We start from the raw sequence: 27,849 nt of genomic DNA on the forward strand, positions 1-27,849 counted from the left end.
AAGTCTGAGACACTGGAGACTGTGGAAACAGCTGGTCATGCAGACCCCTTTTTTCCTTGAAAGGGCTGTCTTTTCTGTTACGGACTTTTAGAATGATCAAAAGATAAAGCCTCATCCTTGGTTATGAAGAGTGCATTTATTTGCTAGGGCTGCCAGAAGCGAGGACCACAGATTACATGACCTAACAGAAAGTAGCCCATTGATATATACAGAGAGAGTAACAAGACAAACATAGCCATCTACAATCCAAGGACACCAATCGTACAGAATTAGGGCAAAACCTGATGGCCTCATTTTAACTTCATTACAGTACCAAAGACCCTATCTCCAGAGACTGTGGATTATATTTGCAACATGTTTGTACTGAAGGAAGAAAATTCCGTCCAAAACACACACTCCTGTAGCCTCCCAAATTTCATGTTCTTTTTTGCACGAGAAACGCATTCACTACATGGAATCCCATCCTAAAACTCATTCTGGCAACAACTGTAAATGCCAACTCTTATTTAAATAGCATCTCTAGCTGTTAAACCCTGAAGGCAGACAACCTGTTTGCTTTCAAAACACAATGCTGGAAAGAAGAAGTAAAGCTGTCACTGTTTGCAGATGACATGATACTATATATACGGATTCCTAAAGAGGCTACCAGGAACATACGAGAGGTAATCAATGAATTTGGTAAAGGAGCATGATACAAAATTAGTGTACTGAAATCGCTGGCATTCGTATATACTAATGATGAAACATCTGAAAGTGAACGTAAGAAAACCCTCCTCTTTACCATTACAACAAAAAGCATAACATATCTAGGACTCAGCCTACCTAAGGAGACAAAAGACCTGGATGCAGAAAATTATACGACACTGATGAAAGAAATTAAAGGTGATACAGACACATGGAGAGATATGTCATGTTCTTAGATAGGAAGAATCAACATTGTGAAAATGACTCTACTACCCAAAGCAAGCTACCGATTTAATGCAATGCCTATCAAACTACCACTGGCATTTTTCACAGATCTAGAAGCAAAAATGTCACCATTTGTATGGGAACACAAAAGACCCCGAATAGCCAAAGCATTCTTGAAAGCGAAAAATGGAGCTGGAGGAATCAGGCTCCCTGACTTCAGACGATACTGCAAAGCTACAGTAATCAAGACATTATGGTACTGGCACAGAAACAGAAATATAGATCCAAGGCACAGGATAGAATGCCCAGAGATAAACACACGCACTTATGGTCACCTTATGTTTGATAAAGAAGGAAAGAATATAGAGTGGGGAAAAGACAGCCTCTTCAATAAGTGGTGCTGGGAAAACTGGACAGGTACATGGAAAAGTATGAAATGAGAACACTCCCTAACCCCATACTCAAAAATAAACTCAAAACGGATTAAACACCTAAATGTAAGGACAGGCACTATCAAACTCTTAGGCGAAAACATCAGCAGAACACTCTATGACAGAAACTACCGCAAGATCCTTTTTGACCACCTCCTAGAGGAATGGAAATAAAAACAAAAATAAACCACTGGGACCTAATGCAACTTAAAAGATTTGCACAGCCAACGAAACCATACGCAAGACGAAAAGACCACCCTTAAAATGGAAGAACATATTTGCAAAGGAAGCAACAGACAAAGGATTCATCTCCAAAATTTACAAGCAGCTCATGCAGCTCAATATCAAAAACAAAACAAACGCAATCCAAAAGTGGGCTGAAGACCTAAAGAGACATTTCCCCACAGAAGATAGACAGATTGCCCACAAACACATGAAAGAATGCTCCCCATCACTAATCGTTACGGAAAGGAAATCAAAACTACGAGGAGATATCATCTCACACCTGTCAGAATGACCAGCATCAGATAAGCTAGAAACATTACATGCTGGAGAGGGTGTGGAGAAAGGAAACACTCTTGCACTCTTGGTGGGAATCTAAATTGATACAGTCACTATGGAGAACAGTATGGAGGTTCCTTAAAAAACGAAGAATACAACTACCATACGAGACAGCAATCCCACTACTGGGCATATACCCAGACAACAGCGTACTTCCAAAAGACACATGCACCCCAATGTTCAATGCAGCAGTATTCACAACACCCCGGTCATGGAAGCAACCTTAATGCCCATCGACAGGCCAATGGATAAGGAAGTTGTGGTACATATAGACAATGGAATAATCCTCAGGCATGAAAAGGAATGAAATTGAGTCATTTGTGGAGAGGTGGATGGGTTTAGAGACAGTCATACAGAGTGAAGTCAGTCAGAAAGTGAAAAACAAATATCGTACATTCACACATGTATGTGGAACCTAGAGAAATGGTACATGTGAACCGGTTTGCAGGGCAGATGTTGAGACACAGGTGGAGAGAACAAAAGTATGCACACCAAGGGAGGAAAACAGCAGTGGGGCGGTGATGGTGCTGTGCTCAATTGGGCAAAGGGATTGATATGTATAAACTGATGTGTATAAAATTGACGACTGATTCAAGAAAATAAAAATTAAAATCAAATTAAAGTTAAAAAAATTTAAAAAATACAAAGAATATGGAAGAAATAGACGTCTAATACTTTGCTGGTGGAATGTAAAATATAGCAAACACTTTGAAAAATCTCTTATCTTGTCTTCAAAACTTACAAAGGCAGTTACCTTATGATCCCATAGTTCCACTACTGGGTCTAACACAAGTGTTTTAATCTGGGTTCTACAGAGGAACAGAACCCATTAGCTGCCTGAGGTGGGTTGGAGGGGAGGGAAGAGAGCACGAGACGTTGAGAGAGAGATTGAGATTGAGAGATTTCATTGAATTGTCTTAAAGTATTGTGAGTGCTGGGAAGTCTAAAATATTCAGGGAAGTCTGAGACACTGGAGACTGTGGAAACAGCTGGTCATGCAGACCCCTTTTTTCCTTGAAAGGGCTGTCTTTTCTGTTAAGGACTTTTAGAATGATCAAAAGATAAAGCCTCATCCTTGGTTATGAAGAGTGCATTTATTTGCTAGGGCTGCCAGAAGCGAGGACCACAGATTACATGACCTAACAGAAAGTAGCCCATTGATATATACAGAGAGAGTAACAAGACAAACATAGCCATCTACAATCCAAGGACACCAATCGTACAGAATTAGGGCAAAACCTGATGGCCTCATTTTAACTTCATTACAGTACCAAAGACCCTATCTCCAGAGACTGTGGATTATATTTGCAACATGTTTGTACTGAAGGAAGAAAATTCCGTCCAAAACACACACTCCTGTAGCCTCCCAAATTTCATGTTCTTTTTTGCACGAGAAACGCATTCACTACATGGAATCCCATCCTAAAACTCATTCTGGCAACAACTGTAAATGCCAACTCTTATTTAAATAGCATCTCTAGCTGTTAAACCCTGAAGGCAGACAACCTGTTTGCTTTCAAAACACAATGCTGGAAAGAAGAAGTAAAGCTGTCACTGTTTGCAGATGACATGATACTATATATACGGATTCCTAAAGAGGCTACCAGGAACATACGAGAGGTAATCAATGAATTTGGTAAAGGAGCATGATACAAAATTAGTGTACTGAAATCGCTGGCATTCGTATATACTAATGATGAAACATCTGAAAGTGAACGTAAGAAAACCCTCCTCTTTACCATTACAACAAAAAGCATAACATATCTAGGACTCAGCCTACCTAAGGAGACAAAAGACCTGGATGCAGAAAATTATACGACACTGATGAAAGAAATTAAAGGTGATACAAACACATGGAGAGATATGTCATGTTCTTAGATAGGAAGAATCAACATTGTGAAAATGACTCTACTACCCAAAGCAAGCTACCGATTTAATGCAATGCCTATCAAACTACCACTGGCATTTTTCACAGATCTAGAAGCAAAAATGTCACCATTTGTATGGGAACACAAAAGACCCCGAATAGCCAAAGCATTCTTGAAAGCGAAAAATGGAGCTGGAGGAATCAGGCTCCCTGACTTCAGACGATACTGCAAAGCTACAGTAATCAAGACATTATGGTACTGGCACAGAAACAGAAATATAGATCCAAGGCACAGGATAGAATGCCCAGAGATAAACACACGCACTTATGGTCACCTTATGTTTGATAAAGAAGGAAAGAATATAGAGTGGGGAAAAGACAGCCTCTTCAATAAGTGGTGCTGGGAAAACTGGACAGGTACATGGAAAAGTATGAAATGAGAACACTCCCTAACCCCATACTCAAAAATAAACTCAAAACGGATTAAACACCTAAATGTAAGGACAGGCACTATCAAACTCTTAGGCGAAAACATCAGCAGAACACTCTATGACAGAAACTACCGCAAGATCCTTTTTGACCACCTCCTAGAGGAATGGAAATAAAAACAAAAATAAACCACTGGGACCTAATGCAACTTAAAAGATTTGCACAGCCAACGAAACCATACGCAAGACGAAAAGACCACCCTTAAAATGGAAGAACATATTTGCAAAGGAAGCAACAGACAAAGGATTCATCTCCAAAATTTACAAGCAGCTCATGCAGCTCAATATCAAAAGCAAAACAAACGCAATCCAAAAGTGGGCTGAAGACCTAAAGAGACATTTCCCCACAGAAGATAGACAGATTGCCCACAAACACATGAAAGAATGCTCCCCATCACTAATCGTTACGGAAAGGAAATCAAAACTACGAGGAGATATCATCTCACACCTGTCAGAATGACCAGCATCAGATAAGCTAGAAACATTACATGCTGGAGAGGGTGTGGAGAAAGGAAACACTCTTGCACTCTTGGTGGGAATCTAAATTGATACAGTCACTATGGAGAACAGTATGGAGGTTCCTTAAAAAACGAAGAATACAACTACCATACGAGACAGCAATCCCACTACTGGGCATATACCCAGAGAACAGCGTACTTCCAAAAGACACATGCACCCCAATGTTCAATGCAGCAGTATTTACAACACCCCGGTCATGGAAGCAACCTTAATGCCCATCGACAGGCCAATGGATAAGGAAGTTGTGGTACATATAGACAATGGAATAATCCTCAGGCATGAAAAGGAATGAAATTGAGTCATTTGTGGAGAGGTGGATGGGTTTAGAGACAGTCATACAGAGTGAAGTCAGTCAGAAAGTGAAAAACAAATATCGTACATTCACACATGTATGTGGAACCTAGAGAAATGGTACATGTGAACCGGTTTGCAGGGCAGATGTTGAGACACAGATGGAGAGAACAAAAGTATGCACACCAAGGGAGGAAAACAGCAGTGGGGCGGTGATGGTGCTGTGCTCAATTGGGCAAAGGGATTGATATGTATAAACTGATGTGTATAAAATTGACGACTGATTCAAGAAAATAAAAATTAAAATCAAATTAAAGTTAAAAAAATTTAAAAAATACAAAGAATATGGAAGAAATAGACGTCTAATACTTTGCTGGTGGAATGTAAAATATAGCAAACACTTTGAAAAATCTCTTATCTTGTCTTCAAAACTTACAAAGGCAGTTACCTTATGATCCCATAGTTCCACTACTGGGTCTAACACAAGTGTTTTAATCTGGGTTCTACAGAGGAACAGAACCCATTAGCTGCCTGAGGTGGGTTGGAGGGGAGGGAAGAGAGCACGAGACGTTGAGAGAGAGATTGAGATTGAGAGATTTCATTGAATTGTCTTAAAGTATTGTGAGTGCTGGGAAGTCTAAAATATTCAGGGAAGTCTGAGACACTGGAGACTGTGGAAACAGCTGGTCATGCAGACCCCTTTTTTCCTTGAAAGGGCTGTCTTTTCTGTTAAGGACTTTTAGAATGATCAAAAGATAAAGCCTCATCCTTGGTTATGAAGAGTGCATTTATTTGCTAGGGCTGCCAGAAGCGAGGACCACAGATTACATGACCTAACAGAAAGTAGCCCATTGATATATACAGAGAGAGTAACAAGACAAACATAGCCATCTACAATCCAAGGACACCAATCGTACAGAATTAGGGCAAAACCTGATGGCCTCATTTTAACTTCATTACAGTACCAAAGACCCTATCTCCAGAGACTGTGGATTATATTTGCAACATGTTTGTACTGAAGGAAGAAAATTCCGTCCAAAACACACACTCCTGTAGCCTCCCAAATTTCATGTTCTTTTTTGCACGAGAAACGCATTCACTACATGGAATCCCATCCTAAAACTCATTCTGGCAACAACTGTAAATGCCAACTCTTATTTAAATAGCATCTCTAGCTGTTAAACCCTGAAGGCAGACAACCTGTTTGCTTTCAAAACACAATGCTGGAAAGAAGAAGTAAAGCTGTCACTGTTTGCAGATGACATGATACTATATATACGGATTCCTAAAGAGGCTACCAGGAACATACGAGAGGTAATCAATGAATTTGGTAAAGGAGCATGATACAAAATTAGTGTACTGAAATCGCTGGCATTCGTATATACTAATGATGAAACAGCTGAAAGTGAACGTAAGAAAACCCTCCTCTTTACCATTACAACAAAAAGCATAACATATCTAGGACTCAGCCTACCTAAGGAGACAAAAGACCTGGATGCAGAAAATTATACGACACTGATGAAAGAAATTAAAGGTGATACAGACACATGGAGAGATATGTCATATTCTTAGATAGGAAGAATCAACATTGTGAAAATGACTCTACTACCCAAAGCAAGCTACCGATTTAATGCAATGCCTATCAAACTACCACTGGCATTTTTCACAGATCTAGAAGCAAAAATGTCACCATTTGTATGGGAACACAAAAGACCCCGAATAGCCAAAGCATTCTTGAAAGCGAAAAATGGAGCTGGAGGAATCAGGCTCCCTGACTTCAGACGATACTGCAAAGCTACAGTAATCAAGACATTATGGTACTGGCACAGAAACAGAAATATAGATCCAAGGCACAGGATAGAATGCCCAGAGATAAACACACGCACTTATGGTCACCTTATGTTTGATAAAGAAGGAAAGAATATAGAGTGGGGAAAAGACAGCCTCTTCAATAAGTGGTGCTGGGAAAACTGGACAGGTACATGGAAAAGTATGAAATGAGAACACTCCCTAACCCCATACTCAAAAATAAACTCAAAACGGATTAAACACCTAAATGTAAGGACAGGCACTATCAAACTCTTAGGCGAAAACATCAGCAGAACACTCTATGACAGAAACTACCGCAAGATCCTTTTTGACCACCTCCTAGAGGAATGGAAATAAAAACAAAAATAAACCACTGGGACCTAATGCAACTTAAAAGATTTGCACAGCCAACGAAACCATACGCAAGACGAAAAGACCACCCTTAAAATGGAAGAACATATTTGCAAAGGAAGCAACAGACAAAGGATTCATCTCCAAAATTTACAAGCAGCTCATGCAGCTCAATATCAAAAACAAAACAAACGCAATCCAAAAGTGGGCTGAAGACCTAAAGAGACATTTCCCCACAGAAGATAGACAGATTGCCCACAAACACATGAAAGAATGCTCCCCATCACTAATCGTTACGGAAAGGAAATCAAAACTACGAGGAGATATCATCTCACACCTGTCAGAATGACCAGCATCAGATAAGCTAGAAACATTACATGCTGGAGAGGGTGTGGAGAAAGGAAACACTCTTGCACTCTTGGTGGGAATCTAAATTGATACAGTCACTATGGAGAACAGTATGGAGGTTCCTTAAAAAACGAAGAATACAACTACCATACGAGACAGCAATCCCACTACTGGGCATATACCCAGAGAACAGCGTACTTCCAAAAGACACATGCACCCCAATGTTCAATGCAGCAGTATTTACAACACCCCGGTCATGGAAGCAACCTTAATGCCCATCGACAGGCCAATGGATAAGGAAGTTGTGGTACATATAGACAATGGAATAATCCTCAGGCATGAAAAGGAATGAAATTGAGTCATTTGTGGAGAGGTGGATGGGTTTAGAGACAGTCATACAGAGTGAAGTCAGTCAGAAAGTGAAAAACAAATATCGTACATTCACACATGTATGTGGAACCTAGAGAAATGGTACATGTGAACCGGTTTGCAGGGCAGATGTTGAGACACAGGTGGAGAGAAGAAAAGTATGCACACCAAGGGAGGAAAACAGCAGTGGGGCGGTGATGGTGCTGTGCTCAATTGGGCAAAGGGATTGATATGTATAAACTGATGTGTATAAAATTGACGACTGATTCAAGAAAATAAAAATTAAAATCAAATTAAAGTTAAAAAAATTTAAAAAATACAAAGAATATGGAAGAAATAGACGTCTAATACTTTGCTGGTGGAATGTAAAATATAGCAAACACTTTGAAAAATCTCTTATCTTGTCTTCAAAACTTACAAAGGCAGTTACCTTATGATCCCATAGTTCCACTACTGGGTCTAACACAAGTGTTTTAGTCTGGGTTCTACAGAGGAACAGAACCCATTACCTGCCTGAGGTGGGTTGGAGGGGAGGGAAGAGAGCACGAGACGTTGAGAGAGAGATTGAGATTGAGAGATTTCATTGAATTGTCTTAAAGTATTGTGAGTGCTGGGAAGTCTAAAATATTCAGGGAAGTCTGAGACACTGGAGACTGTGGAAACAGCTGGTCATGCAGACCCCTTTTTTCCTTGAAAGGGCTGTCTTTTCTGTTAAGGACTTTTAGAATGATCAAAAGATAAAGCCTCATCCTTGGTTATGAAGAGTGCATTTATTTGCTAGGGCTGCCAGAAGCGAGGACCACAGATTACATGACCTAACAGAAAGTAGCCCATTGATATATACAGAGAGAGTAACAAGACAAACATAGCCATCTACAATCCAAGGACACCAATCGTACAGAATTAGGGCAAAACCTGATGGCCTCATTTTAACTTCATTACAGTACCAAAGACCCTATCTCCAGAGACTGTGGATTATATTTGCAACATGTTTGTACTGAAGGAAGAAAATTCCGTCCAAAACACACACTCCTGTAGCCTCCCAAATTTCATGTTCTTTTTTGCACGAGAAACGCATTCACTACATGGAATCCCATCCTAAAACTCATTCTGGCAACAACTGTAAATGCCAACTCTTATTTAAATAGCATCTCTAGCTGTTAAACCCTGAAGGCAGACAACCTGTTTGCTTTCAAAACACAATGCTGGAAAGAAGAAGTAAAGCTGTCACTGTTTGCAGATGACATGATACTATATATACGGATTCCTAAAGAGGCTACCAGGAACATACGAGAGGTAATCAATGAATTTGATAAAGGAGCATGATACAAAATTAGTGTACTGAAATCGCTGGCATTCGTATATACTAATGATGAAACATCTGAAAGTGAACGTAAGAAAACCCTCCTCTTTACCATTACAACAAAAAGCATAACATATCTAGGACTCAGCCTACCTAAGGAGACAAAAGACCTGGATGCAGAAAATTATACGACACTGATGAAAGAAATTAAAGGTGATACAAACACATGGAGAGATATGTCATATTCTTAGATAGGAAGAATCAACATTGTGAAAATGACTCTACTACCCAAAGCAAGCTACCGATTTAATGCAATGCCTATCAAACTACCACTGGCATTTTTCACAGATCTAGAAGCAAAAATGTCACCATTTGTATGGGAACACAAAAGACCCCGAATAGCCAAAGCATTCTTGAAAGCGAAAAATGGAGCTGGAGGAATCAGGCTCCCTGAATTCAGATGATACTGCAAAGCTACAGTAATCAAGACATTATGGTACTGGCACAGAAACAGAAATATAGATCCAAGGCACAGGATAGAATGCCCAGAGATAAACACACGCACTTATGGTCACCTTATGTTTGATAAAGAAGGAAAGAATATAGAGTGGGGAAAAGACAGCCTCTTCAATAAGTGGTGCTGGGAAAACTGGACAGGTACATGGAAAAGTATGAAATGAGAACACTCCCTAACCCCATACTCAAAAATAAACTCAAAACGGATTAAACACCTAAATGTAAGGACAGGCACTATCAAACTCTTAGGCGAAAACATCAGCAGAACACTCTATGACAGAAACTACCGCAAGATCCTTTTTGACCACCTCCTAGAGGAATGGAAATAAAAACAAAAATAAACCACTGGGACCTAATGCAACTTAAAAGATTTGCACAGCCAACGAAACCATACGCAAGACGAAAAGACCACCCTTAAAATGGAAGAACATATTTGCAAAGGAAGCAACAGACAAAGGATTCATCTCCAAAATTTACAAGCAGCTCATGCAGCTCAATATCAAAAACAAAACAAACGCAATCCAAAAGTGGGCTGAAGACCTAAAGAGACATTTCCCCACAGAAGATAGACAGATTGCCCACAAACACATGAAAGAATGCTCCCCATCACTAATCGTTACGGAAAGGAAATCAAAACTACGAGGAGATATCATCTCACACCTGTCAGAATGACCAGCATCAGATAAGCTAGAAACATTACATGCTGGAGAGGGTGTGGAGAAAGGAAACACTCTTGCACTCTTGGTGGGAATCTAAATTGATACAGTCACTATGGAGAACAGTATGGAGGTTCCTTAAAAAACGAAGAATACAACTACCATACGAGACAGCAATCCCACTACTGGGCATATACCCAGACAACAGCGTACTTCCAAAAGACACATGCACCCCAATGTTCAATGCAGCAGTATTCACAACACCCCGGTCATGGAAGCAACCTTAATGCCCATCGACAGGCCAATGGATAAGGAAGTTGTGGTACATATAGACAATGGAATAATCCTCAGGCATGAAAAGGAATGAAATTGAGTCATTTGTGGAGAGGTGGATGGGTTTAGAGACAGTCATACAGAGTGAAGTCAGTCAGAAAGTGAAAAACAAATATCGTACATTCACACATGTATGTGGAACCTAGAGAAATGGTACATGTGAACCGGTTTGCAGGGCAGATGTTGAGACACAGGTGGAGAGAAGAAAAGTATGCACACCAAGGGAGGAAAACAGCAGTGGGGCGGTGATGGTGCTGTGCTCAATTGGGAAAAGGGATTGATATGTATAAACTGATGTGTATAAAATTGACGACTGATTCAAGAAAATAAAAATTAAAATCAAATTAAAGTTAAAAAAATTTAAAAAATACAAAGAATATGGAAGAAATAGACGTCTAATACTTTGCTGGTGGAATGTAAAATATAGCAAACACTTTGAAAAATCTCTTATCTTGTCTTCAAAACTTACAAAGGCAGTTACCTTATGATCCCATAGTTCCACTACTGGGTCTAACACAAGTGTTTTAGTCTGGGTTCTACAGAGGAACAGAACCCATTACCTGCCTGAGGTGGGTTGGAGGGGAGGGAAGAGAGCACGAGACGTTGAGAGAGAGATTGAGATTGAGAGATTTCATTGAATTGTCTTAAAGTATTGTGAGTGCTGGGAAGTCTAAAATATTCAGGGAAGTCTGAGACACTGGAGACTGTGGAAACAGCTGGTCATGCAGACCCCTTTTTTCCTTGAAAGGGCTGTCTTTTCTGTTAAGGACTTTTAGAATGATCAAAAGATAAAGCCTCATCCTTGGTTATGAAGAGTGCATTTATTTGCTAGGGCTGCCAGAAGCGAGGACCACAGATTACATGACCTAACAGAAAGTAGCCCATTGATATATACAGAGAGAGTAACAAGACAAACATAGCCATCTACAATCCAAGGACACCAATCGTACAGAATTAGGGCAAAACCTGATGGCCTCATTTTAACTTCATTACAGTACCAAAGACCCTATCTCCAGAGACTGTGGATTATATTTGCAACATGTTTGTACTGAAGGAAGAAAATTCCGTCCAAAACACACACTCCTGTAGCCTCCCAAATTTCATGTTCTTTTTTGCACGAGAAACGCATTCACTACATGGAATCCCATCCTAAAACTCATTCTGGCAACAACTGTAAATGCCAACTCTTATTTAAATAGCATCTCTAGCTGTTAAACCCTGAAGGCAGACAACCTGTTTGCTTTCAAAACACAATGCTGGAAAGAAGAAGTAAAGCTGTCACTGTTTGCAGATGACATGATACTATATATACGGATTCCTAAAGAGGCTACCAGGAACATACGAGAGGTAATCAATGAATTTGGTAAAGGAGCATGATACAAAATTAGTGTACTGAAATCGCTGGCATTCGTATATACTAATGATGAAACATCTGAAAGTGAACGTAAGAAAACCCTCCTCTTTACCATTACAACAAAAAGCATAACATATCTAGGACTCAGCCTACCTAAGGAGACAAAAGACCTGGATGCAGAAAATTATACGACACTGATGAAAGAAATTAAAGGTGATACAAACACATGGAGAGATATGTCATATTCTTAGATAGGAAGAATCAACATTGTGAAAATGACTCTACTACCCAAAGCAAGCTACCGATTTAATGCAATGCCTATCAAACTACCACTGGCATTTTTCACAGATCTAGAAGCAAAAATGTCACCATTTGTATGGGAACACAAAAGACCCCGAATAGCCAAAGCATTCTTGAAAGCGAAAAATGGAGCTGGAGGAATCAGGCTCCCTGAATTCAGATGATACTGCAAAGCTACAGTAATCAAGACATTATGGTACTGGCACAGAAACAGAAATATAGATCCAAGGCACAGGATAGAATGCCCAGAGATAAACACACGCACTTATGGTCACCTTATGTTTGATAAAGAAGGAAAGAATATAGAGTGGGGAAAAGACAGCCTCTTCAATAAGTGGTGCTGGGAAAACTGGACAGGTACATGGAAAAGTATGAAATGAGAACACTCCCTAACCCCATACTCAAAAATAAACTCAAAACGGATTAAACACCTAAATGTAAGGACAGGCACTATCAAACTCTTAGGCGAAAACATCAGCAGAACACTCTATGACAGAAACTACCGCAAGATCCTTTTTGACCACCTCCTAGAGGAATGGAAATAAAAACAAAAATAAACCACTGGGACCTAATGCAACTTAAAAGATTTGCACAGCCAACGAAACCATACGCAAGACGAAAAGACCACCCTTAAAATGGAAGAACATATTTGCAAAGGAAGCAACAGACAAAGGATTCATCTCCAAAATTTACAAGCAGCTCATGCAGCTCAATATCAAAAACAAAACAAACGCAATCCAAAAGTGGGCTGAAGACCTAAAGAGACATTTCCCCACAGAAGATAGACAGATTGCCCACAAACACATGAAAGAATGCTCCCCATCACTAATCGTTACGGAAAGGAAATCAAAACTACGAGGAGATATCATCTCACACCTGTCAGAATGACCAGCATCAGATAAGCTAGAAACATTACATGCTGGAGAGGGTGTGGAGAAAGGAAACACTCTTGCACTCTTGGTGGGAATCTAAATTGATACAGTCACTATGGAGAACAGTATGGAGGTTCCTTAAAAAACGAAGAATACAACTACCATACGAGACAGCAATCCCACTACTGGGCATATACCCAGACAACAGCGTACTTCCAAAAGACACATGCACCCCAATGTTCAATGCAGCAGTATTCACAACACCCCGGTCATGGAAGCAACCTTAATGCCCATCGACAGGCCAATGGATAAGGAAGTTGTGGTACATATAGACAATGGAATAATCCTCAGGCATGAAAAGGAATGAAATTGAGTCATTTGTGGAGAGGTGGATGGGTTTAGAGACAGTCATACAGAGTGAAGTCAGTCAGAAAGTGAAAAACAAATATCGTACATTCACACATGTATGTGGAACCTAGAGAAATGGTACATGTGAACCGGTTTGCAGGGCAGATGTTGAGACACAGGTGGAGAGAAGAAAAGTATGCACACCAAGGGAGGAAAACAGCAGTGGGGCGGTGATGGTGCTGTGCTCAATTGGGCAAAGGGATTGATATGTATAAACTGATGTGTATAAAATTGACGACTGATTCAAGAAAATAAAAATTAAAATCAAATTAAAGTTAAAAAAATTTAAAAAATACAAAGAATATGGAAGAAATAGACGTCTAATACTTTGCTGGTGGAATGTAAAATATAGCAAACACTTTGAAAAATCTCTTATCTTGTCTTCAAAACTTACAAAGGCAGTTACCTTATGATCCCATAGTTCCACTACTGGGTCTAACACAAGTGTTTTAGTCTGGGTTCTACAGAGGAACAGAACCCATTAGCTGCCTGAGGTGGGTTGGAGGGGAGGGAAGAGAGCACGAGACGTTGAGAGAGAGATTGAGATTGAGAGATTTCATTGAATTGTCTTAAAGTATTGTGAGTGCTGGGAAGTCTAAAATATTCAGGGAAGTCTGAGACACTGGAGACTGTGGAAACAGCTGGTCATGCAGACCCCTTTTTTCCTTGAAAGGGCTGTCTTTTCTGTTAAGGACTTTTAGAATGATCAAAAGATAAAGCCTCATCCTTGGTTATGAAGAGTGCATTTATTTGCTAGGGCTGCCAGAAGCGAGGACCACAGATTACATGACCTAACAGAAAGTAGCCCGTTGATATATACAGAGAAAGTAACAAGACAAACATAGCCATCTACAATCCAAGGACACCAATCGTACAGAATTAGGGCAAAACCTGATGGCCTCATTTTAACTTCATTACAGTACCAAAGACCCTATCTCCAGAGACTGTGGATTATATTTGCAACATGTTTGTACTGAAGGAAGAAAATTCCGTCCAAAACACACACTCCTGTAGCCTCCCAAATTTCATGTTCTTTTTTGCACGAGAAACGCATTCACTACATGGAATCCCATCCTAAAACTCATTCTGGCAACAACTGTAAATGCCAACTCTTATTTAAATAGCATCTCTAGCTGTTAAACCCTGAAGGCAGACAACCTGTTTGCTTTCAAAACACAATGCTGGAAAGAAGAAGTAAAGCTGTCACTGTTTGCAGATGACATGATACTATATATACGGATTCCTAAAGAGGCTACCAGGAACATACGAGAGGTAATCAATGAATTTGGTAAAGGAGCATGATACAAAATTAGTGTACTGAAATCGCTGGCATTCGTATATACTAATGATGAAACATCTGAAAGTGAACGTAAGAAAACCCTCCTCTTTACCATTACAACAAAAAGCATAACATATCTAGGACTCAGCCTACCTAAGGAGACAAAAGACCTGGATGCAGAAAATTATACGACACTGATGAAAGAAATTAAAGGTGATACAAACACATGGAGAGATATGTCATATTCTTAGATAGGAAGAATCAACATTGTGAAAATGACTCTACTACCCAAAGCAAGCTACCGATTTAATGCAATGCCTATCAAACTACCACTGGCATTTTTCACAGATCTAGAAGCAAAAATGTCACCATTTGTATGGGAACACAAAAGACCCCGAATAGCCAAAGCATTCTTGAAAGCGAAAAATGGAGCTGGAGGAATCAGGCTCCCTGACTTCAGACGATACTGCAAAGCTACAGTAATCAAGACATTATGGTACTGGCACAGAAACAGAAATATAGATCCAAGGCACAGGATAGAATGCCCAGAGATAAACACACGCACTTATGGTCACCTTATGTTTGATAAAGAAGGAAAGAATATAGAGTGGGGAAAAGACAGCCTCTTCAATAAGTGGTGCTGGGAAAACTGGACAGGTACATGGAAAAGTATGAAATGAGAACACTCCCTAACCCCATACTCAAAAATAAACTCAAAACGGATTAAACACCTAAATGTAAGGACAGGCACTATCAAACTCTTAGGCGAAAACATCAGCAGAACACTCTATGACAGAAACTACCGCAAGATCCTTTTTGACCACCTCCTAGAGGAATGGAAATAAAAACAAAAATAAACCACTGGGACCTAATGCAACTTAAAAGATTTGCACAGCCAACGAAACCATACGCAAGACGAAAAGACCACCCTTAAAATGGAAGAACATATTTGCAAAGGAAGCAACAGACAAAGGATTCATCTCCTAAATTTACAAGCAGCTCATGCAGCTCAATATCAAAAACAAAAGAAACGCAATCCAAAAGTGGGCTGAAGACCTAAAGAGACATTTCCCCACAGAAGATAGACAGATTGCCCACAAACACATGAAAGAATGCTCCCCATCACTAATCGTTACGGAAAGGAAATCAAAACTACGAGGAGATATCATCTCACACCTGTCAGAATGACCAGCATCAGATAAGCTAGAAACATTACATGCTGGAGAGGGTGTGGAGAAAGGAAACACTCTTGCACTCTTGGTGGGAATCTAAATTGATACAGTCACTATGGAGAACAGTATGGAGGTTCCTTAAAAAACGAAGAATACAACTACCATACGAGACAGCAATCCCACTACTGGGCATATACCCAGAGAACAGCGTACTTCCAAAAGACACATGCACCCCAATGTTCAATGCAGCAGTATTTACAACACCCCGGTCATGGAAGCAACCTTAATGCCCATCGACAGGCCAATGGATAAGGAAGTTGTGGTACATATAGACAATGGAATAATCCTCAGGCATGAAAAGGAATGAAATTGAGTCATTTGTGGAGAGGTGGATGGGTTTAGAGACAGTCATACAGAGTGAAGTCAGTCAGAAAGTGAAAAACAAATATCGTACATTCACACATGTATGTGGAACCTAGAGAAATGGTACATGTGAACCGGTTTGCAGGGCAGATGTTGAGACACAGATGGAGAGAACAAAAGTATGCACACCAAGGGAGGAAAACAGCAGTGGGGCGGTGATGGTGCTGTGCTCAATTGGGCAAAGGGATTGATATGTATAAACTGATGTGTATAAAATTGACGACTGATTCAAGAAAATAAAAATTAAAATCAAATTAAAGTTAAAAAAATTTAAAAAATACAAAGAATATGGAAGAAATAGACGTCTAATACTTTGCTGGTGGAATGTAAAATATAGCAAACACTTTGAAAAATCTCTTATCTTGTCTTCAAAACTTACAAAGGCAGTTACCTTATGATCCCATAGTTCCACTACTGGGTCTAACACAAGTGTTTTAGTCTGGGTTCTACAGAGGAACAGAACCCATTAGCTGCCTGAGGTGGGTTGGAGGGGAGGGAAGAGAGCACGAGACGTTGAGAGAGAGATTGAGATTGAGAGATTTCATTGAATTGTCTTAAAGTATTGTGAGTGCTGGGAAGTCTAAAATATTCAGGGAAGTCTGAGACACTGGAGACTGTGGAAACAGCTGGTCATGCAGACCCCTTTTTTCCTTGAAAGGGCTGTCTTTTCTGTTAAGGACTTTTAGAATGATCAAAAGATAAAGCCTCATCCTTGGTTATGAAGAGTGCATTTATTTGCTAGGGCTGCCAGAAGCGAGGACCACAGATTACATGACCTAACAGAAAGTAGCCCATTGATATATACAGAGAGAGTAACAAGACAAACATAGCCATCTACAATCCAAGGACACCAATCGTACAGAATTAGGGCAAAACCTGATGGCCTCATTTTAACTTCATTACAGTACCAAAGACCCTATCTCCAGAGACTGTGGATTATATTTGCAACATGTTTGTACTGAAGGAAGAAAATTCCGTCCAAAACACACACTCCTGTAGCCTCCCAAATTTCATGTTCTTTTTTGCACGAGAAACGCATTCACTACATGGAATCCCATCCTAAAACTCATTCTGGCAACAACTGTAAATGCCAACTCTTATTTAAATAGCATCTCTAGCTGTTAAACCCTGAAGGCAGACAACCTGTTTGCTTTCAAAACACAATGCTGGAAAGAAGAAGTAAAGCTGTCACTGTTTGCAGATGACATGATACTATATATACGGATTCCTAAAGAGGCTACCAGGAACATACGAGAGGTAATCAATGAATTTGGTAAAGGAGCATGATACAAAATTAGTGTACTGAAATCGCTGGCATTCGTATATACTAATGATGAAACATCTGAAAGTGAACGTAAGAAAACCCTCCTCTTTACCATTACAACAAAAAGCATAACATATCTAGGACTCAGCCTACCTAAGGAGACAAAAGACCTGGATGCAGAAAATTATACGACACTGATGAAAGAAATTAAAGGTGATACAAACACATGGAGAGATATGTCATATTCTTAGATAGGAAGAATCAACATTGTGAAAATGACTCTACTACCCAAAGCAAGCTACCGATTTAATGCAATGCCTATCAAACTACCACTGGCATTTTTCACAGATCTAGAAGCAAAAATGTCACCATTTGTATGGGAACACAAAAGACCCCGAATAGCCAAAGCATTCTTGAAAGCGAAAAATGGAGCTGGAGGAATCAGGCTCCCTGACTTCAGACGATACTGCAAAGCTACAGTAATCAAGACATTATGGTACTGGCACAGAAACAGAAATATAGATCCAAGGCACAGGATAGAATGCCCAGAGATAAACACACGCACTTATGGTCACCTTATGTTTGATAAAGAAGGAAAGAATATAGAGTGGGGAAAAGACAGCCTCTTCAATAAGTGGTGCTGGGAAAACTGGACAGGTACAAGGAAAAGTATGAAATGAGAACACTCCCTAACCCCATACTCAAAAATAAACTCAAAACGGATTAAACACCTAAATGTAAGGACAGGCACTATCAAACTCTTAGGCGAAAACATCAGCAGAACACTCTATGACAGAAACTACCGCAAGATCCTTTTTGACCACCTCCTAGAGGAATGGAAATAAAAACAAAAATAAACCACTGGGACCTAATGCAACTTAAAAGATTTGCACAGCCAACGAAACCATACGCAAGACGAAAAGACCACCCTTAAAATGGAAGAACATATTTGCAAAGGAAGCAACAGACAAAGGATTCATCTCCAAAATTTACAAGCAGCTCATGCAGCTCAATATCAAAAACAAAACAAACGCAATCCAAAAGTGGGCTGAAGACCTAAAGAGACATTTCCCCACAGAAGATAGACAGATTGCCCACAAACACATGAAAGAATGCTCCCCATCACTAATCGTTACGGAAAGGAAATCAAAACTACGAGGAGATATCATCTCACACCTGTCAGAATGACCAGCATCAGATAAGCTAGAAACATTACATGCTGGAGAGGGTGTGGAGAAAGGAAACACTCTTGCACTCTTGGTGGGAATCTAAATTGATACAGTCACTATGGAGAACAGTATGGAGGTTCCTTAAAAAACGAAGAATACAACTACCATACGAGACAGCAATCCCACTACTGGGCATATACCCAGAGAACAGCGTACTTCCAAAAGACACATGCACCCCAATGTTCAATGCAGCAGTATTTACAACACCCCGGTCATGGAAGCAACCTTAATGCCCATCGACAGGCCAATGGATAAGGAAGTTGTGGTACATATAGACAATGGAATAATCCTCAGGCATGAAAAGGAATGAAATTGAGTCATTTGTGGAGAGGTGGATGGGTTTAGAGACAGTCATACAGAGTGAAGTCAGTCAGAAAGTGAAAAACAAATATCGTACATTCACACATGTATGTGGAACCTAGAGAAATGGTACATGTGAACCGGTTTGCAGGGCAGATGTTGAGACACAGATGGAGAGAACAAAAGTATGCACACCAAGGGAGGAAAACAGCAGTGGGGCGGTGATGGTGCTGTGCTCAATTGGGCAAAGGGATTGATATGTATAAACTGATGTGTATAAAATTGACGACTGATTCAAGAAAATAAAAATTAAAATCAAATTAAAGTTAAAAAAATTTAAAAAATACAAAGAATATGGAAGAAATAGACGTCTAATACTTTGCTGGTGGAATGTAAAATATAGCAAACACTTTGAAAAATCTCTTATCTTGTCTTCAAAACTTACAAAGGCAGTTACCTTATGATCCCATAGTTCCACTACTGGGTCTAACACAAGTGTTTTAGTCTGGGTTCTACAGAGGAACAGAACCCATTAGCTGCCTGAGGTGGGTTGGAGGGGAGGGAAGAGAGCACGAGACGTTGAGAGAGAGATTGAGATTGAGAGATTTCATTGAATTGTCTTAAAGTATTGTGAGTGCTGGGAAGTCTAAAATATTCAGGGAAGTCTGAGACACTGGAGACTGTGGAAACAGCTGGTCATGCAGACCCCTTTTTTCCTTGAAAGGGCTGTCTTTTCTGTTAAGGACTTTTAGAATGATCAAAAGATAAAGCCTCATCCTTGGTTATGAAGAGTGCATTTATTTGCTAGGGCTGCCAGAAGCGAGGACCACAGATTACATGACCTAACAGAAAGTAGCCCATTGATATATACAGAGAGAGTAACAAGACAAACATAGCCATCTACAATCCAAGGACACCAATCGTACAGAATTAGGGCAAAACCTGATGGCCTCATTTTAACTTCATTACAGTACCAAAGACCCTATCTCCAGAGACTGTGGATTATATTTGCAACATGTTTGTACTGAAGGAAGAAAATTCCGTCCAAAACACACACTCCTGTAGCCTCCCAAATTTCATGTTCTTTTTTGCACGAGAAACGCATTCACTACATGGAATCCCATCCTAAAACTCATTCTGGCAACAACTGTAAATGCCAACTCTTATTTAAATAGCATCTCTAGCTGTTAAACCCTGAAGGCAGACAACCTGTTTGCTTTCAAAACACAATGCTGGAAAGAAGAAGTAAAGCTGTCACTGTTTGCAGATGACATGATACTATATATACGGATTCCTAAAGAGGCTACCAGGAACATACGAGAGGTAATCAATGAATTTGGTAAAGGAGCATGATACAAAATTAGTGTACTGAAATCGCTGGCATTCGTATATACTAATGATGAAACATCTGAAAGTGAACGTAAGAAAACCCTCCTCTTTACCATTACAACAAAAAGCATAACATATCTAGGACTCAGCCTACCTAAGGAGACAAAAGACCTGGATGCAGAAAATTATACGACACTGATGAAAGAAATTAAAGGTGATACAAACACATGGAGAGATATGTCATATTCTTAGATAGGAAGAATCAACATTGTGAAAATGACTCTACTACCCAAAGCAAGCTACCGATTTAATGCAATGCCTATCAAACTACCACTGGCATTTTTCACAGATCTAGAAGCAAAAATGTCACCATTTGTATGGGAACACAAAAGACCCCGAATAGCCAAAGCATTCTTGAAAGCGAAAAATGGAGCTGGAGGAATCAGGCTCCCTGACTTCAGACGATACTGCAAAGCTACAGTAATCAAGACATTATGGTACTGGCACAGAAACAGAAATATAGATCCAAGGCACAGGATAGAATGCCCAGAGATAAACACACGCACTTATGGTCACCTTATGTTTGATAAAGAAGGAAAGAATATAGAGTGGGGAAAAGACAGCCTCTTCAATAAGTGGTGCTGGGAAAACTGGACAGGTACATGGAAAAGTATGAAATGAGAACACTCCCTAACCCCATACTCAAAAATAAACTCAAAACGGATTAAACACCTAAATGTAAGGACAGGCACTATCAAACTCTTAGGCGAAAACATCAGCAGAACACTCTATGACAGAAACTACCGCAAGATCCTTTTTGACCACCTCCTAGAGGCATGGAAATAAAAACAAAAATAAACCACTGGGACCTAATGCAACTTAAAAGATTTGCACAGCCAACGAAACCATACGCAAGACGAAAAGACCACCCTTAAAATGGAAGAACATATTTGCAAAGGAAGCAACAGACAAAGGATTCATCTCCAAAATTTACAAGCAGCTCATGCAGCTCAATATCAAAAACAAAACAAACGCAATCCAAAAGTGGGCTGAAGACCTAAAGAGACATTTCCCCACAGAAGATAGACAGATTGCCCACAAACACATGAAAGAATGCTCCCCATCACTAATCGTTACGGAAAGGAAATCAAAACTACGAGGAGATATCATCTCACACCTGTCAGAATGACCAGCATCAGATAAGCTAGAAACATTACATGCTGGAGAGGGTGTGGAGAAAGGAAACACTCTTGCACTCTTGGTGGGAATCTAAATTGATACAGTCACTATGGAGAACAGTATGGAGGTTCCTTAAAAAACGAAGAATACAACTACCATACGAGACAGCAATCCCACTACTGGGCATATACCCAGAGAACAGCGTACTTCCAAAAGACACATGCACCCCAATGTTCAATGCAGCAGTATTTACAACACCCCGGTCATGGAAGCAACCTTAATGCCCATCGACAGGCCAATGGATAAGGAAGTTGTGGTACATATAGACAATGGAATAATCCTCAGGCATGAAAAGGAATGAAATTGAGTCATTTGTGGAGAGGTGGATGGGTTTAGAGACAGTCATACAGAGTGAAGTCAGTCAGAAAGTGAAAAACAAATATCGTACATTCACACATGTATGTGGAACCTAGAGAAATGGTACATGTGAACCGGTTTGCAGGGCAGATGTTGAGACACAGATGGAGAGAACAAAAGTATGCACACCAAGGGAGGAAAACAGCAGTGGGGCGGTGATGGTGCTGTGCTCAATTGGGCAAAGGGATTGATATGTATAAACTGATGTGTATAAAATTGACGACTGATTCAAGAAAATAAAAATTAAAATCAAATTAAAGTTAAAAAAATTTAAAAAATACAAAGAATATGGAAGAAATAGACGTCTAATACTTTGCTGGTGGAATGTAAAATATAGCAAACACTTTGAAAAATCTCTTATCTTGTCTTCAAAACTTACAAAGGCAGTTACCTTATGATCCCATAGTTCCACTACTGGGTCTAACACAAGTGTTTTAGTCTGGGTTCTACAGAGGAACAGAACCCATTAGCTGCCTGAGGTGGGTTGGAGGGGAGGGAAGAGAGCACGAGACGTTGAGAGAGAGATTGAGATTGAGAGATTTCATTGAATTGTCTTAAAGTATTGTGAGTGCTGGGAAGTCTAAAATATTCAGGGAAGTCTGAGACACTGGAGACTGTGGAAACAGCTGGTCATGCAGACCCCTTTTTTCCTTGAAAGGGCTGTCTTTTCTGTTAAGGACTTTTAGAATGATCAAAAGATAAAGCCTCATCCTTGGTTATGAAGAGTGCATTTATTTGCTAGGGCTGCCAGAAGCGAGGACCACAGATTACATGACCTAACAGAAAGTAGCCCATTGATATATACAGAGAGAGTAACAAGACAAACATAGCCATCTACAATCCAAGGACACCAATCGTACAGAATTAGGGCAAAACCTGATGGCCTCATTTTAACTTCATTACAGTACCAAAGACCCTATCTCCAGAGACTGTGGATTATATTTGCAACATGTTTGTACTGAAGGAAGAAAATTCCGTCCAAAACACACACTCCTGTAGCCTCCCAAATTTCATGTTCTTTTTTGCACGAGAAACGCATTCACTACATGGAATCCCATCCTAAAACTCATTCTGGCAACAACTGTAAATGCCAACTCTTATTTAAATAGCATCTCTAGCTGTTAAACCCTGAAGGCAGACAACCTGTTTGCTTTCAAAACACAATGCTGGAAAGAAGAAGTAAAGCTGTCACTGTTTGCAGATGACATGATACTATATATACGGATTCCTAAAGAGGCTACCAGGAACATACGAGAGGTAATCAATGAATTTGGTAAAGGAGCATGATACAAAATTAGTGTACTGAAATCGCTGGCATTCGTATATACTAATGATGAAACATCTGAAAGTGAACGTAAGAAAACCCTCCTCTTTACCATTACAACAAAAAGCATAACATATCTAGGACTCAGCCTACCTAAGGAGACAAAAGACCTGGATGCAGAAAATTATACGACACTGATGAAAGAAATTAAAGGTGATACAAACACATGGAGAGATATGTCATATTCTTAGATAGGAAGAATCAACATTGTGAAAATGACTCTACTACCCAAAGCAAGCTACCGATTTAATGCAATGCCTATCAAACTACCACTGGCATTTTTCACAGATCTAGAAGCAAAAATGTCACCATTTGTATGGGAACACAAAAGACCCCGAATAGCCAAAGCATTCTTGAAAGCGAAAAATGGAGCTGGAGGAATCAGGCTCCCTGACTTCAGACGATACTGCAAAGCTACAGTAATCAAGACATTATGGTACTGGCACAGAAACAGAAATATAGATCCAAGGCACAGGATAGAATGCCCAGAGATAAACACACGCACTTATGGTCACCTTATGTTTGATAAAGAAGGAAAGAATATAGAGTGGGGAAAAGACAGCCTCTTCAATAAGTGGTGCTGGGAAAACTGGACAGGTACATGGAAAAGTATGAAATGAGAACACTCCCTAACCCCATACTCAAAAATAAACTCAAAACGGATTAAACACCTAAATGTAAGGACAGGCACTATCAAACTCTTAGGCGAAAACATCAGCAGAACACTCTATGACAGAAACTACCGCAAGATCCTTTTTGACCACCTCCTAGAGGAATGGAAATAAAAACAAAAATAAACCACTGGGACCTAATGCAACTTAAAAGATTTGCACAGCCAACGAAACCATACGCAAGACGAAAAGACCACCCTTAAAATGGAAGAACATATTTGCAAAGGAAGCAACAGACAAAGGATTCATCTCCAAAATTTACAAGCAGCTCATGCAGCTCAATATCAAAAACAAAAGAAACGCAATCCAAAAGTGGCCTGAAGACCTAAAGAGACATTTCCCCACAGAAGATAGACAGATTGCCCACAAACACATGAAAGAATGCTCCCCATCACTAATCGTTACGGAAAGGAAATCAAAACTACGAGGAGATATCATCTCACACCTGTCAGAATGACCAGCATCAGATAAGCTAGAAACATTACATGCTGGAGAGGGTGTGGAGAAAGGAAACACTCTTGCACTCTTGGTGGGAATCTAAATTGATACAGTCACTATGGAGAACAGTATGGAGGTTCCTTAAAAAACGAAGAATACAACTACCATACGAGACAGCAATCCCACTACTGGGCATATACCCAGAGAACAGCGTACTTCCAAAAGACACATGCACCCCAATGTTCAATGCAGCAGTATTTACAACACCCCGGTCATGGAAGCAACCTTAATGCCCATCGACAGGCCAATGGATAAGGAAGTTGTGGTACATATAGACAATGGAATAATCCTCAGGCATGAAAAGGAATGAAATTGAGTCATTTGTGGAGAGGTGGATGGGTTTAGAGACAGTCATACAGAGTGAAGTCAGTCAGAAAGTGAAAAACAAATATCGTACATTCACACATGTATGTGGAACCTAGAGAAATGGTACATGTGAACCGGTTTGCAGGGCAGATGTTGAGACACAGATGGAGAGAACAAAAGTATGCACACCAAGGGAGGAAAACAGCAGTGGGGCGGTGATGGTGCTGTGCTCAATTGGGCAAAGGGATTGATATGTATAAACTGATGTGTATAAAATTGACGACTGATTCAAGAAAATAAAAATTAAAATCAAATTAAAGTTAAAAAAATTTAAAAAATACAAAGAATATGGAAGAAATAGACGTCTAATACTTTGCTGGTGGAATGTAAAATATAGCAAACACCTTGAAAAATCTCTTATCTTGTCTTCAAAACTTACAAAGGCAGTTACCTTATGATCCCATAGTTCCACTACTGGGTCTAACACAAGTGTTTTAGTCTGGGTTCTACAGAGGAACAGAACCCATTAGCTGCCTGAGGTGGGTTGGAGGGGAGGGAAGAGAGCACGAGACGTTGAGAGAGAGATTGAGATTGAGAGATTTCATTGAATTGTCTTAAAGTATTGTGAGTGCTGGGAAGTCTAAAATATTCAGGGAAGTCTGAGACACTGGAGACTGTGGAAACAGCTGGTCATGCAGACCCCTTTTTTCCTTGAAAGGGCTGTCTTTTCTGTTAAGGACTTTTAGAATGATCAAAAGATAAAGCCTCATCCTTGGTTATGAAGAGTGCATTTATTTGCTAGGGCTGCCAGAAGCGAGGACCACAGATTACATGACCTAACAGAAAGTAGCCCATTGATATATACAGAGAGATAACAAGACAAACATAGCCATCTACAATCCAAGGACACCAATCGTACAGAATTAGGGCAAAACCTGATGGCCTCATTTTAACTTCATTACAGTACCAAAGACCCTATCTCCAGAGACTGTGGATTATATTTGCAACATGTTTGTACTGAAGGAAGAAAATTCCGTCCAAAACACACACTCCTGTAGCCTCCCAAATTTCATGTTCTTTTTTGCACGAGAAACGCATTCACTACATGGAATCCCATCCTAAAACTCATTCTGGCAACAACTGTAAATGCCAACTCTTATTTAAATAGCATCTCTAGCTGTTAAACCCTGAAGGCAGACAACCTGTTTGCTTTCAAAACACAATGCTGGAAAGAAGAAGTAAAGTTGTCACTGTTTGCAGATGACATGATACTATATATACGGATTCCTAAAGAGGCTACCAGGAACATACGAGAGGTAATCAATGAATTTGGTAAAGGAGCATGATACAAAATTAGTGTACTGAAATCGCTGGCATTCGTATATACTAATGATGAAACATCTGAAAGTGAACGTAAGAAAACCCTCCTCTTTACCATTACAACAAAAAGCATAACATATCTAGGACTCAGCCTACCTAAGGAGACAAAAGACCTGGATGCAGAAAATTATACGACACTGATGAAAGAAATTAAAGGTGATACAAACACATGGAGAGATATGTCATATTCTTAGATAGGAAGAATCAACATTGTGAAAATGACTCTACTACCCAAAGCAAGCTACCGATTTAATGCAATCCCTATCAAACTACCACTGGCATTTTTCACAGATCTAGAAGCAAAAATGTCACCATTTGTATGGGAACACAAAAGACCCCGAATAGCCAAAGCATTCTTGAAAGCGAAAAATGGAGCTGGAGGAATCAGGATCCCTGACTTCAGACGATACTGCAAAGCTACAGTAATCAAGACATTATGGTACTGGCACAGAAACAGAAATATAGATCCAAGGCACAGGATAGAATGCCCAGAGATAAACACACGCACTTATGGTCACCTTATGTTTGATAAAGAAGGAAAGAATATAGAGTGGGGAAAAGACAGCCTCTTCAATAAGTGGTGCTGGGAAAACTGGACAGGTACATGGAAAAGTATGAAATGAGAACACTGCCTAACCCCATACTCAAAAATAAACTCAAAATGGATTAAACACCTAAATGTAAGGACAGGCACTATCAAACTCTTAGGCGAAAACATCAGCAGAACACTCTGTGACAGAAACTACCGCAAGATCCTTTTTGACCACCTCCTAGAGAAATGGAAATGAAAACAAAAATAAACCATTGGGACCTAATGCAACTTAAAAGATTTGCACAGCCAACGAAACCATACGCAAGACGAAAAGACCACCCTTAAAATGGAAGAACATATTTGCAAAGGAAGCAACAGACAAAGGATTCATCTCCAAAATTTACAAGCAGCTCATGCAGCTCAATATCAAAAACAAAACAAACGCAATCCAAAAGTGGGCTGAAGACCTAAAGAGACATTTCCCCACAGAAGATAGACAGATTGCCCACAAACACATGAAAGAATGCTCCCCATCACTAATCGTTACGGAAAGGAAATCAAAACTACGAGGAGATATCATCTCACACCTGTCAGAATGACCAGCATCAGATAAGCTAGAAACATTACATGCTGGAGAGGGTGTGGAGAAAGGAAACACTCTTGCACTCTTGGTGGGAATCTAAACTGATACAGTCACTATGGAGAACAGTATGGAGGTTCCTTAAAAAACGAAGAATACAACTACCATACGAGACAGCAATCCCACTACTGGGCATATACCCAGACAACAGCGTACTTCCAAAAGACACATGCACCCCAATGTTCAATGCAGCAGTATTTACAACACCCCGGTCATGGAAG

This window comes from Balaenoptera physalus (assembly GCF_965194825.1).
Source record: "Balaenoptera physalus genome assembly, chromosome: Y".
NCBI lineage: Eukaryota > Metazoa > Chordata > Mammalia > Artiodactyla > Balaenopteridae > Balaenoptera > Balaenoptera physalus.